We start from the raw sequence: 11,501 nt of genomic DNA on the forward strand, positions 1-11,501 counted from the left end.
GAAAATAAAAGTTTGAACAAAGCTGCTGTAAAACTTGTTAAAAATCCCAAAGAAATATTCACTGAAATATGTGACATTTATAGCAACCAATACCTGTTTTATAGACAAATGAGCAGGTGGATTTCAATGATAAAATATTATATAATGGGCATAAAAAATGGGTACCGTCCTTGCCAACAAAAAATTATAACACTTATGTACTGTTTGCCAAATTTCAACAAAAAATACTTGATGATGTAGGATTGACTTTAAGACAAGTAGCAAATTTGATAGATATCACATCGGGGGTAGTTTACACTGTTTACACTAGGGAAGGGCTTCAAATTTAGACTTTGATTCGTTGTGTTATTAAGAGCCATTGAGCAGTTAGGATTCTTTATCATGCCTACCGTGACACGGGACCTCGGTTTCTAAGGTCTCATCCGAAAGACCCGCGGCTTTCATTTAAAAAGTGCCGAGCACTTGGCGAAGGAACAGTTGCTTTACATTTTTTATAGACTTAGGTCAGTTCTGATCGTGATTTGAACACACGACCTTCCGATCACGGAACGAAAAAAAGGACATCTTAATAATTAATATTACACTATTATCATTCTTGTTTATTCGAATTTTATGCTTTACTGAAATATTTTACCTGATTTCTACTCTTAAATGTTTTAGGCCCGTGGTGTTAGCGGAAGAAAGAAAATTCTACGGTTATTGTTAACTACTTATAGCTACAAATTCTGTATTTGCAGTAAATGAATGCCTGCTATGGGAATCTTCAGAATTTGCTTTTGAACGCCCAAGCGTAGTTTTTTGGCAAAGTAACTTTGGATTAAACTACTTAAAGACTATAAAGTAATAAGTCATTCCAAAAAAAGGTATGACTTGATCAACATCCTACAAATCATAAACAACAATTTTGCTTCCCGAAAGAATTCATTTTTTACTTAAAAAAAAATAACAATAACTTTTTTATCACGTCAGAAATGTTTTGCAAGAAATAGGTTTTGGTCATTTATGTTGATGTTCAACATCTTAAACAGAGGCAAGTCCGTTTTTGTAGCTAAACATGCCGTATTGAGTATTCATCAATTATATACTGATTTTGATATTTCTAAATACATGTACTTTAATCAGTCTAATCCACAAAGGTTAATTTAAATGTTCAAAAGAAGAGAGAGAGAGGGGGGTGGGGTGGGGTGGAGGAGAGATGGTGTTATTGTATTGTTAATTAGGGTTACATGAAGCGGCATCAGTTGACCAACAGTGATCTATTAAAGGTATTGCGCAAATGTCTCATGAAAAGATTGCTATCGAGAAATTTTATTGATTAGATAATGCCTTCAATTTCAAGGAACATATAAAACATTGCTTCTAGAGAAAAAGGCTTATTTATGAAAAATTATCCGTCGTCAACAGAACTATTTTTGTATGAATTTCATATAAAGGAGAATTTATTCTAAAAATTCACGAAAAAAAGGTTTTCCTGCTGTGGCCTTCAATTTTACTTCCTGATATATCGATGATGTTTATCTCAGAAGAAATATTCATTTTCACTCGTACGTTGATTCGATAAATTTGTACTTGTTAACTCAAAATTAAACAAGCTAATTCAGAGAATTTGTGTTCCCCGCTTAGGGAAAAGTAAACCATGCGCAGTTCGGGGTGGGGGGGGGGGGTCTGGGGTTCGGATCCCCTTCACTGAATTTGTAGAATTATCCAATGTATACTGAAGCAAATAAAATATGCCAATATGGATATAAAGGTTTGATTGATTATTCTTTATTATGTGTGTAGAAGGTTTCTTTTTTATATGGAATATTTATCACACTGTAATGATGATTTTATGAGTTTGTACAAGCCAGACCTCATAAATTTTTCATTTCGATGCTGAATACTATCGTTTAGTAAAAAAAGAAAAGTATTTCGAAAAAAAAAAATGGATCGACCGAGACGCGATCCTGGACCCTTTCACCTGTGAAGCGAGAGACTTTACCACTAGATCACGGAGCCGCTGTAATATGGAGACAATGAACATGAAGTGACATACATGTATATATTCACGTTCGATATTGTCAAAATTTTACACAATGCATGGTGTCTAATTTAACCTTTATCAAACAGTTCTAATAGATGTAATAAGAATATAAAGTCCACGGAGAACCTGTTTTATATGTAATAATTCTCCTCATGTTCCTGTGCTAAAAATAGCGACATGTAATACAATAAATACTAATAAAACAAACGGGTCGGGGCACTTTGAGAGGGGTAAGAGAGGTCCTAGGGAGTTTTGGTATAAGATTACATAGCAGAAGCACAAAATCTTCTTGAAATATCGCCCAAAAATGATAGTGTTTCATCCAAATATAATGTATAAATTTACGACCTTGAACTTTGACCTTTTGACCTCAAAATCAATAGGGGTCTTCCTTAGACCACAGGAAGTTGTTATGTAAAATATCACTGCAAAAGCTCAAAGGGTTCTCAAGATATCGTGTGGAAACGAAAGTGTTATAACAGCCAGAATTTGCTTATTTATAACCTTGACTTTTGACCTTTTGCCCTCAAAATCAAAAGGGGTCTTCTGTAGTCCATAGGGAGTTGCTATGCAAAATTTCATTGCAAAAGCTCAAAGGGTTCTCGAGATATCGTGTGGAAACGAAAGCGTTACACACCCATTCTCAATATAAGGGCTCAAATAATGTCGCCTCATTTTCATTTAGAAGAAATACCACTGATGTAATTTTTAAATCAACATTATAAATAGTCATATAACAATGAATAAGAATTCATATAATTATCGATCGGAAAGGGTATTTAAGGAGTTCCAAATTCAAGTATAGTAGCCTATTTGAAATGTACGTTACTGTCGCCGAGGCAAATATTGTGCTGAATCCCCTCTGTGTAATATATAGTTTTGATTCTCAAGTAAATATTTTCTGATTAGTTAAACCTTGTATCAACTAATTTCTTTTCATAACAATAAATACATTTTCTTTGTGATAATAAATAATTTTATTGTGCAATGTCCCTGTCGCTTAATTCTATTTCAACCACATTACAAGCAAACACAAAGATTATACACCTGATAGTTTTGTTCTCCTATATTTATTGATGGGCTAATTTTGAAATTTCAAAGGATTAATTACTCCTACTTAGATAATGTAACATGAAATTGAGCAATTTGAGCAACTTTTATAAATATGTTTACGGAATGAAAGACATTTTCAATCGTAGAGATAAGAAAGAAATGTACGTTACCTACATTCTTCCATTAAGAATATATATCAAGTAGAAAATATGAGACGACTCTGAATAAGCAACCCCTTGTATCCTGCAAACTGGCAAAGACGTTTTGCTTTACACAATTAAAAATTATTTTTTACATGAAAACTGATCATTTGAAATGTACGTGACTGAAATGTACGTTACCATGAAATTCGAATTAAGTGAATCTCGCACGAATTTTCATGTATTCTCATACTTTCACACACTCGAATGTGTACACAAAGGAAAGTTTCAAAGGTTGGAGGTCGGCTAAATCCCAAAATTAATGAAAAGAAACGTTTCTGCTGAGGAAAAAAATATATATTAAGGTCAATTATATGTAATATGATTTTGATACCTGGTATATATTTCTGAGTACGAAACCTGTATGATGCATTTCTTATGATATGCAAGTTCAAATAGTATCAATATATTGCGTGTCTAACGTACGCTTGTGGAAGAGAATTGATTTTTATATTTGAAATGTACGTTACGTATGGTAACGTACATTTTGCGTATTTTTAACTGACATTTTTTTTATTTCGTCAATGAATTGCGTTTACACGAGCGAAACAAAATTATCGTTACAATCCATTTGACAACTGACCACATAAATCCATCTAAATGCACCCCCAATCCTCGTAAATGTGGTAGACTGTTACCACATGCTAGAAAATTTATTTCTAAGTGTCTTAAATTCATCTTTAGCAACCTTTTTGCAGTTTGTTTACTTTTAATATGCGACTTTTCGTCAATATTAATTTAATTGTTGTTGATAATTTAAAACAAGGTATGCATAGGCTTATAATTGGTAAAAAAACAAAACAAAACAAAACAAAAAAAGAAGAAAAAAAGAAAAAGAAACAAAACAAACCCAGAACACAAGACGGTCACGTACATTTCAAATACTGAAAGGCACACAATACTCAGTTTTGTTTGAATCATTGCATTTTGGGTTATATTTTTCCAGATCTGCTGAAAAAAATGAAATTGTTAACAAGACTGTCGATGGATATATTCGGAAAAGATTTATATTAAGTTTCAATGGCCAAACACGAGCATTTGTTAGATCATAGCAAAATACGTCTGACTCTTATTTTTTTTTTGTCTGTACCCTTGCACACAGGTAGAAGTAACTAAGCTACGACCGGTGTCAATTTCAGCGAAACAGCACAAAAGAATGGTAATGAACTGAGGTGGAGGGGACTCCCCAATAATATGTGAAATGAACGTTACCGAAGTGACGTGACATTCATGTAGTTGATGACAAATAACCTCGTTTGTTACATTATGATTTGTTACATTACTGCGTTAAAACGCTTCATTGAAATTATTTTTATGTCAATAATTGCTTTTTTTTCAATATTTTCTTATTACTAATTTACATATTATTACAAGCTTGAAATGTACGTTACCTACTCATATTCTGAGGCAATCGTGTCTTTATAGTGGTGATTGTGACATATAACACAATGTGATTACATAGAAATCGTTTCTGGAATAAACTCAAACAAACGATGAATTTTTGGATGAATTTTAAGCTTTTATATCTTGAAATGTACGTTATATTTACGTAGTTTTCTAAATCGGCATGGATATTTGTTAAAAAAGACAGTAACAACAAAATTGAATTTTACTACATGTACATGTTAACTTCCAGTATCTATAGAAAATGACAAGATTCCAAACTGATCACTCTAAACAAAACAGAGAGAAGAATTTAAAGCATATATTTAAAAAAAATGTTTTTATACATCTGGATCAAAAAGTAACCTTTGTTTTTTGAAAGGAAAAATCAAACGCACGTTCGTATGCCGAGAAAATATGTTGCTGACAGAGTTGGTAGGATGTGCTGGTGTTAAGATGAGATATTCCAATTGTGATTTTAATGACTACATTTTTTTGACATATTTTTGGACATTGAAGAAAGAGTAACGTACATTTCAAGCTACATTTCTGAATAAAATCACCCTCTACTTTACCGTCTTGTCATTATTCCATGTATTAAAATTTGATGAAAAAAAATCTGGAAACAAAATCTTCAGATACTTTCTTTCAAAGGTAATTGATAGAAAAATTGTTATCTTGAACTTCATTTTTTAAAAAATCAGAGAGGCATTTGTGCCCTTATATTGATAATGGGTGTACAGACAGACAGAAAGACGGACGGACGGACGGACAAACCCAAATTAATTTCCCCCACTTTTCAAGCGAGGGACAAAACACTACAGATTCTGATATATCTACTAGTATTTGCTATTTGAACATACATGTATTTCAGAAGACGTTACCTATATAATGGCGAACTCACAACAGAACGTTTTGATATACGTTATATATACATTGTAACAGTTATATAAAAGTGATGATAAAAAATTTTCTGCTTAGAAAAGGAGCTATTGGTATAATTTGGATTACACCTTGTAGAATGAATTCTATTTCCTCTAAAATATAATTTAAATAATGAACCTAAAAACAAAGATAATAAGTTGTTACCTGCTAGGTCAGCAGGGACCAGGAAATTTTGACTTTATAATCTATCTAATTCTTTTTTCACTTCTGAATTATTGAACACAGAAGAACAGTATTACTCACAAAAGCTAATGAAATGAAAAACGACACCTAAGAATATGAACCCTATGTTTTTCATTACAGTTCAATCTAAAAAAAATTAAAATGTTACTCAGGAAAGAGAGTTTATATTCACGCCTATAGTCTTTTAAAGTTATTTGCTCTTCCTCTAAAAAAGAAAAATATTAATAATTCACAGTAAGATTACTGTATGCTTTAATAGTTTAATTTCTTGAATATATTTTCTGTTGAATTGAAAAAATAATTTTTAAGAGCCATGAGACAAATCTTGAAATTTTCAAAAAGTACATGTATTTCCATTCAAAATAATATTGCATATTACATGTACAAGAGATAAAATACTGCCAGACAGTTATACTGGAATCTCGAAATACTTCCTGTATACGGTTGTAACAACATAATTATAAAACAGTCACATTCCTCAAAATGTACATATTTTGTGGTCGGAGAGAGACATTAAAAAATCTATGCTGGTTTTTATGCTGGTATTTTTCATATCTTATGACAAACAGTGCAAATGCTAATACGCATAGACTTATCTCTTAGATGTCCAAAATATAATGTATATCGGTACCATGAACTTTTTTCAAGTTGAGAGCCATTATGGTGACATCTATAAAAAGTTTTGTAAAAACTTTACAATGGAGTTGAGGAAGATTGAGAAGATTAAAACTTAAAAGAAATGAAATGTTGTTCATGGCTCTAAGGTGTACTTGCATCTAGAAAATTATGTTCAAACTGTGTCAGCGCGGCAGCTAGAACATCACAGGATGCTGCAATCACAACTGCAAAACTAACTTGTGTCATCTTGCTACCACAGTTTCCGTTTCCTTCCGTATAAGATGACTAAAGTTGAATTGTAATGCAATACATATAGTAACACAATTGATTTTTTAATCAATTTTTTTTCTGTGTTGTGTTGCTCTTTTAAGAGAGACAAAATGATAGTAATATGTGGTTAGCGAGATCAAAATTTGATCTCGCTAAAAGATGTTATACAAACAAGATATTTTGTTTTGAAAAATGGACACTTAATTATATTTGTAAGTCAGATAGTGGATTGGAATTGAAAAACAATTTTAAATTGATTTTTATACAGATCATATTTTTTCAATTCCGCCATATTTATTTGAAATTTTTTGGCCACCTGTATCTGCTATATAAAGCCTGGTACATTTGTTTCACTTCAGTGATATAGCCTGGCTGTCGACATGTACAGATCTCCGAAAGCATAATTTTTAGAAATCCATAAACTGACCAAGTACATGTTTTAAAAGTAAAAATCCAACAAAAACTAGAACTAGCATACTGAGAAGTAAATTATTTTTGAATGTATTTGCTGCAATATAGAAAAAGAAGAATATATTCATGTACAGCAAAAACCGTTTTGATATTCACGCATGCAGATCGAGAAAACGCATCGAAAACAGTGATAAAATTTTTTACCGAATATTGCTTCGTTACAGGGATGTGCACATGTCGAAAGAAATATCCTATTTTACTTTTATTGAAATATGCATCACAGAAGTCACGTCATCCATTGCTAACTCAACAGTAAACCAGAAGTCTCTGTCGAGACTGTAGCTCTACTGGTTTGTACTTGTAACAATAGTTGAGAAAAGAAGCCATTGCCATCAGACCAAAACTGTAGGAAGAGTAGGGTTTAAAAGGAATTTTACAGAAATATATATATTCAGTAACCATGGCAACACCGTTTATCAAAATCAAAATCCGATGCACTTAATTATGTATCTTTGAGTAGTCTAGTTGTGTGCCAAGTTAGTGAAATTAGACCAAAACTGTAGAAGGAGTAGCGTTTAAAAGAAATTTCACAGAAATTTCTATTTTTAGTAGTCATGGCAACACCGTTCATCGAAATCAAAAACCGATGCACTTACAGTGCAGGGAAATAATTTTGTTACAGCATCAGTGCTGATTTTGGTGCTTCCTATGCTTGCTGATTTTGATGCTTCCTTTGCTTGCTGATTTTGATGCTAGTTATCCTTATCCTGATCCTGGTTTGATCCTTATCCTGATGCTGGTTTGACACTAGATCAATGCTAGTAATGCTACCGGACGTAGGATTATCCTGCCGACGTGGATAATTCAAAAACAGCATCGCTATTTTAAGCCATTAAAAATAATTTTTGGGGTAATTTTTATTTGTAATTTGTATTAAATGACTTTCCTTTATCTGTTTTCACTTTGGTCAATGCTAGTTCTATCCTTTGCTTGCTGATGCTGATCCAAGTAATGCTGTTTTTTTAAATGCTGATGCTGATGCTAGTTCTATCCTGATCCTACTTATGCTGATCCTGATGCTGGTTTATGTAACAAAATTAGTTCCCTGCACTGTAATTATGTATCTTAGTGTAGTCTACTTGTATGCCAAGTTATATTGAAATAAGACTAAAACTGTAGGAGAAGTAGCGTTTTAAGGCAATTTCACAGAAAACATTATTTTTAGTAACCATGGCAACACGATTCAGCTAAATCAAAAATCGATTCACTACATTATGCATCTTAGTGTAGTCTACTTATGTGCCAAGTTATTGGAATCGGACCAAAGCTGTACGCTAGTAGCGTTTTAAAGGAATTTCACAAAACATTCTATTTTTATTAACCACGGCAACAACGTTCATCGAAATCAAAAACTAATGCACTAAATTATGTATCGTAGTGTAGTCTTATGTATCGTAGTGTAGTCTACTTGTGTGCCAAATTATTATTGAAATCAGACCAAAACTGTAGGAGTAGTAGCGTTTTAAAGGAATTTCACAGAAAATTCTATTTTTAGTAACCATGGCAAGATCGTTTATCGAAATCAAAAACCGATTAGCGAAATTATGTACCTTCGTGTTGTCTACTTGTGTGCAAACACTACTGGCTTTTAAAACCCCTGTCCGTATGAAAATCCACTGTCTTTCTCTGTATCCTACAGCATTTTCACAGTAATCTACGGTATATCTACAGTATGCTACGGTATGCTAGCTCTGTATATACAGTAAATCTCTGTATGCCACTGTATGTATCCCCAGCATGCCACAGTTACATACAGTAGGCCCCGATACGCCTACAGTATGCCACTGTATGGCTACTGTTTCCTACAGACAACTACGGTAAACCACAGTATATGCCCCAGTACGCCCCTGTATATGTTCACTGAGGCAAAAAGAAGAAGTTTACACACTCCCAGAGCACTGTACGGTTACCTAAGATGTGGGATTGTCAATTTAGTACACAGAGTTACTTACCTAAGAAATTTTTGAACATTATTTTAAACACATGGTAGTATTTTTTTTTAAGTGTTAAGAGACTAATTGTGTTCTTTTATAACTCTGAAATAACTAAGAAATATTAATAAATTGTTGCTTCAAAGAATATTTATCTATCAATTTTTAAAATTAATTATTTAATTATTCTTTGGTTTGATTTATTACTTAATCTATTTATTTATTTATTTTGCAAACACCTATTTAATCCATAAAATACTTGGAGTGACTTTGAACTTTAAAAAAAACACGGCCGGGGTAATGCTGAATTTAGGAAAATTGTAGTTTTTAAAATTGATACAGTTTCTTTGAAAAAAATAAATAAAATTAATTAACGGCATGAAATTAATCATTCTAAAAACAAATCAATCTATTTCTTGACAAATACCAAGCTGCATAGTAAACTCGGCACAAAATAAATAAGGTGAAGGGGTAAGTGAAAATTAAATAAAATAAATGACTTTAAAAATACAAAATTAATAAATGAACTAATTATTTATCTTATTTATTTATTTGTTTATCAATTTATCTACAAATACATAGATAAACAAACTAATTAAAAAATAATTTATTTATTTTGTAACTGACAAGACAACAAAGTGATTAAATATACACACCCCCCAATTGATTTTTTTTTATTTTTATTTTTTTGTGAAAATCATTTCTCCTAAAATATGCTTCAAAGTATTTTTAAAGCATATGAAAACAAATTCAAATAAGTTTACGTTCATGATGGATATCAAAATATTCGTCAGATTATGCACAATTATAATTTGTCAATTGCAATTTCATATTTTTACTTTGTTTTGATTTAAAAAAATCGGTATTCAAAACCCTAACACGATTATGAAAGAACTTCAAAGCCATTGATTGTTTACAAGGGACATGGGGTACACAGTAATGACACCTATTGTCTTTTTCACTGACCACTATACCTTGTTTATTTTGTGACAGAGAGCGACCGTGTCCACTCTGCGGATGTTTGAAATAACATGTTCTCTTTGTGAGAAAACCGGTTTTTTTGTCAAACAAAAACAAAATAAAAGTATCAAAAATGCTATTGACGGATTAAGATTGTGCATTATGAGACGATTATTTTGATATCCAACACGGAAGTAAAATAATTAAAAGTAGTATAAAAATGCTTCAAAAAGACTTTGAGAGACATTTTAGCGGAAACTTGTTTACATTAAATAAGCCAAATAAATCCAACTTTCGGGATTATAATTAATTAATTTGCTTGTATCGTCAATTTAAAAAATAAATAGATAAATATTTTGTTCTTTTTACAATGATAAAATACGTGCTTAAAATCAGTTTTATTTATTTAATTTCTACCCATTTAAAAATCAATTATTGAATTTATTTTAGAATCTAAAATTTTCTAAAATGCAGCATTACTCTTGTTGTGAAGGTGTGTGTTTTTGTGTAATTTTTTTTTTCTAAAAGGTACAAAAAAGCCATTCCAAGTAATTTATGGATTAAATAGGTGTTAGAGAAATAAATAAATGGTAAATAAATAAAATAAATAATTAATTTATCACCATAAAAATGTCAAACTTTTTAATTATATTTTTTAAATTGACAATACAACAAAATAATTGATTATTTATATCCCTCAAAAAGAAAATTTTTAGGGCTTTTTGTATAAATATTTTTATCCTAAACTATGTTACAAAGTATTTTTTTAGCATATAAAAGCAAATAGCAGTTATTTTACGACCATGATGGATATCAAAATAATCCTCAGATGATGCACAATTTTAATTTGTCAATTGCAATTTCATATTTTTACTTTGTTTTGATTAAAAAAAAATCGGTATTCAAAACCCTAACACGATTATGAAAGAACTTCAAAGCCATTGACTGTTTACAAGGGACATGGGGTACACAGTAATGACACCTATTGTCTTTCTCACTGACCACTATACCTTGTTTATTTTGTGACAGAGAGCGACCGTGTCCTATCTGAGGCTGTTTGAAATAACATTTTCTCTTTGTGAGAAAACCGTTTTTTTTTTGTCAAACAAAAACAAAATAAAAGTATCAGAAATGCTATTGACGGATTAAGATTGTGCATTATGAGACGATTATTTTGATATCCAACACGGAAGTAAAATAATTAAAAGTAGTATCAATATGCTTCAAAAAGACTTTGAAGGACATTTTAGCGGAAACTTTTTTATATTAAATAAGCCAAATTAATCCAACTTTCGGGATTATAATTAATTAATTTGTTTGTATCGTCAATTTTAAAATTAAATAGAAAAATATTTTGTTTCTTTTACAATGATTAAATACGTGCTGTAAATTTGTTTTATCTATTTATTCACTAACCATTTAATTTTAAAAACTATTTTTTTTAATAAGCAGCATTACTCTTTT

Source organism: Saccostrea cucullata, unplaced genomic scaffold (genome assembly GCF_032062105.1).
Source record: "Saccostrea cucullata isolate Sc308-1 unplaced genomic scaffold, CSIRO_AGI_Scuc_v1 ctg4213, whole genome shotgun sequence".
NCBI lineage: Eukaryota > Metazoa > Mollusca > Bivalvia > Ostreida > Ostreidae > Saccostrea > Saccostrea cuccullata.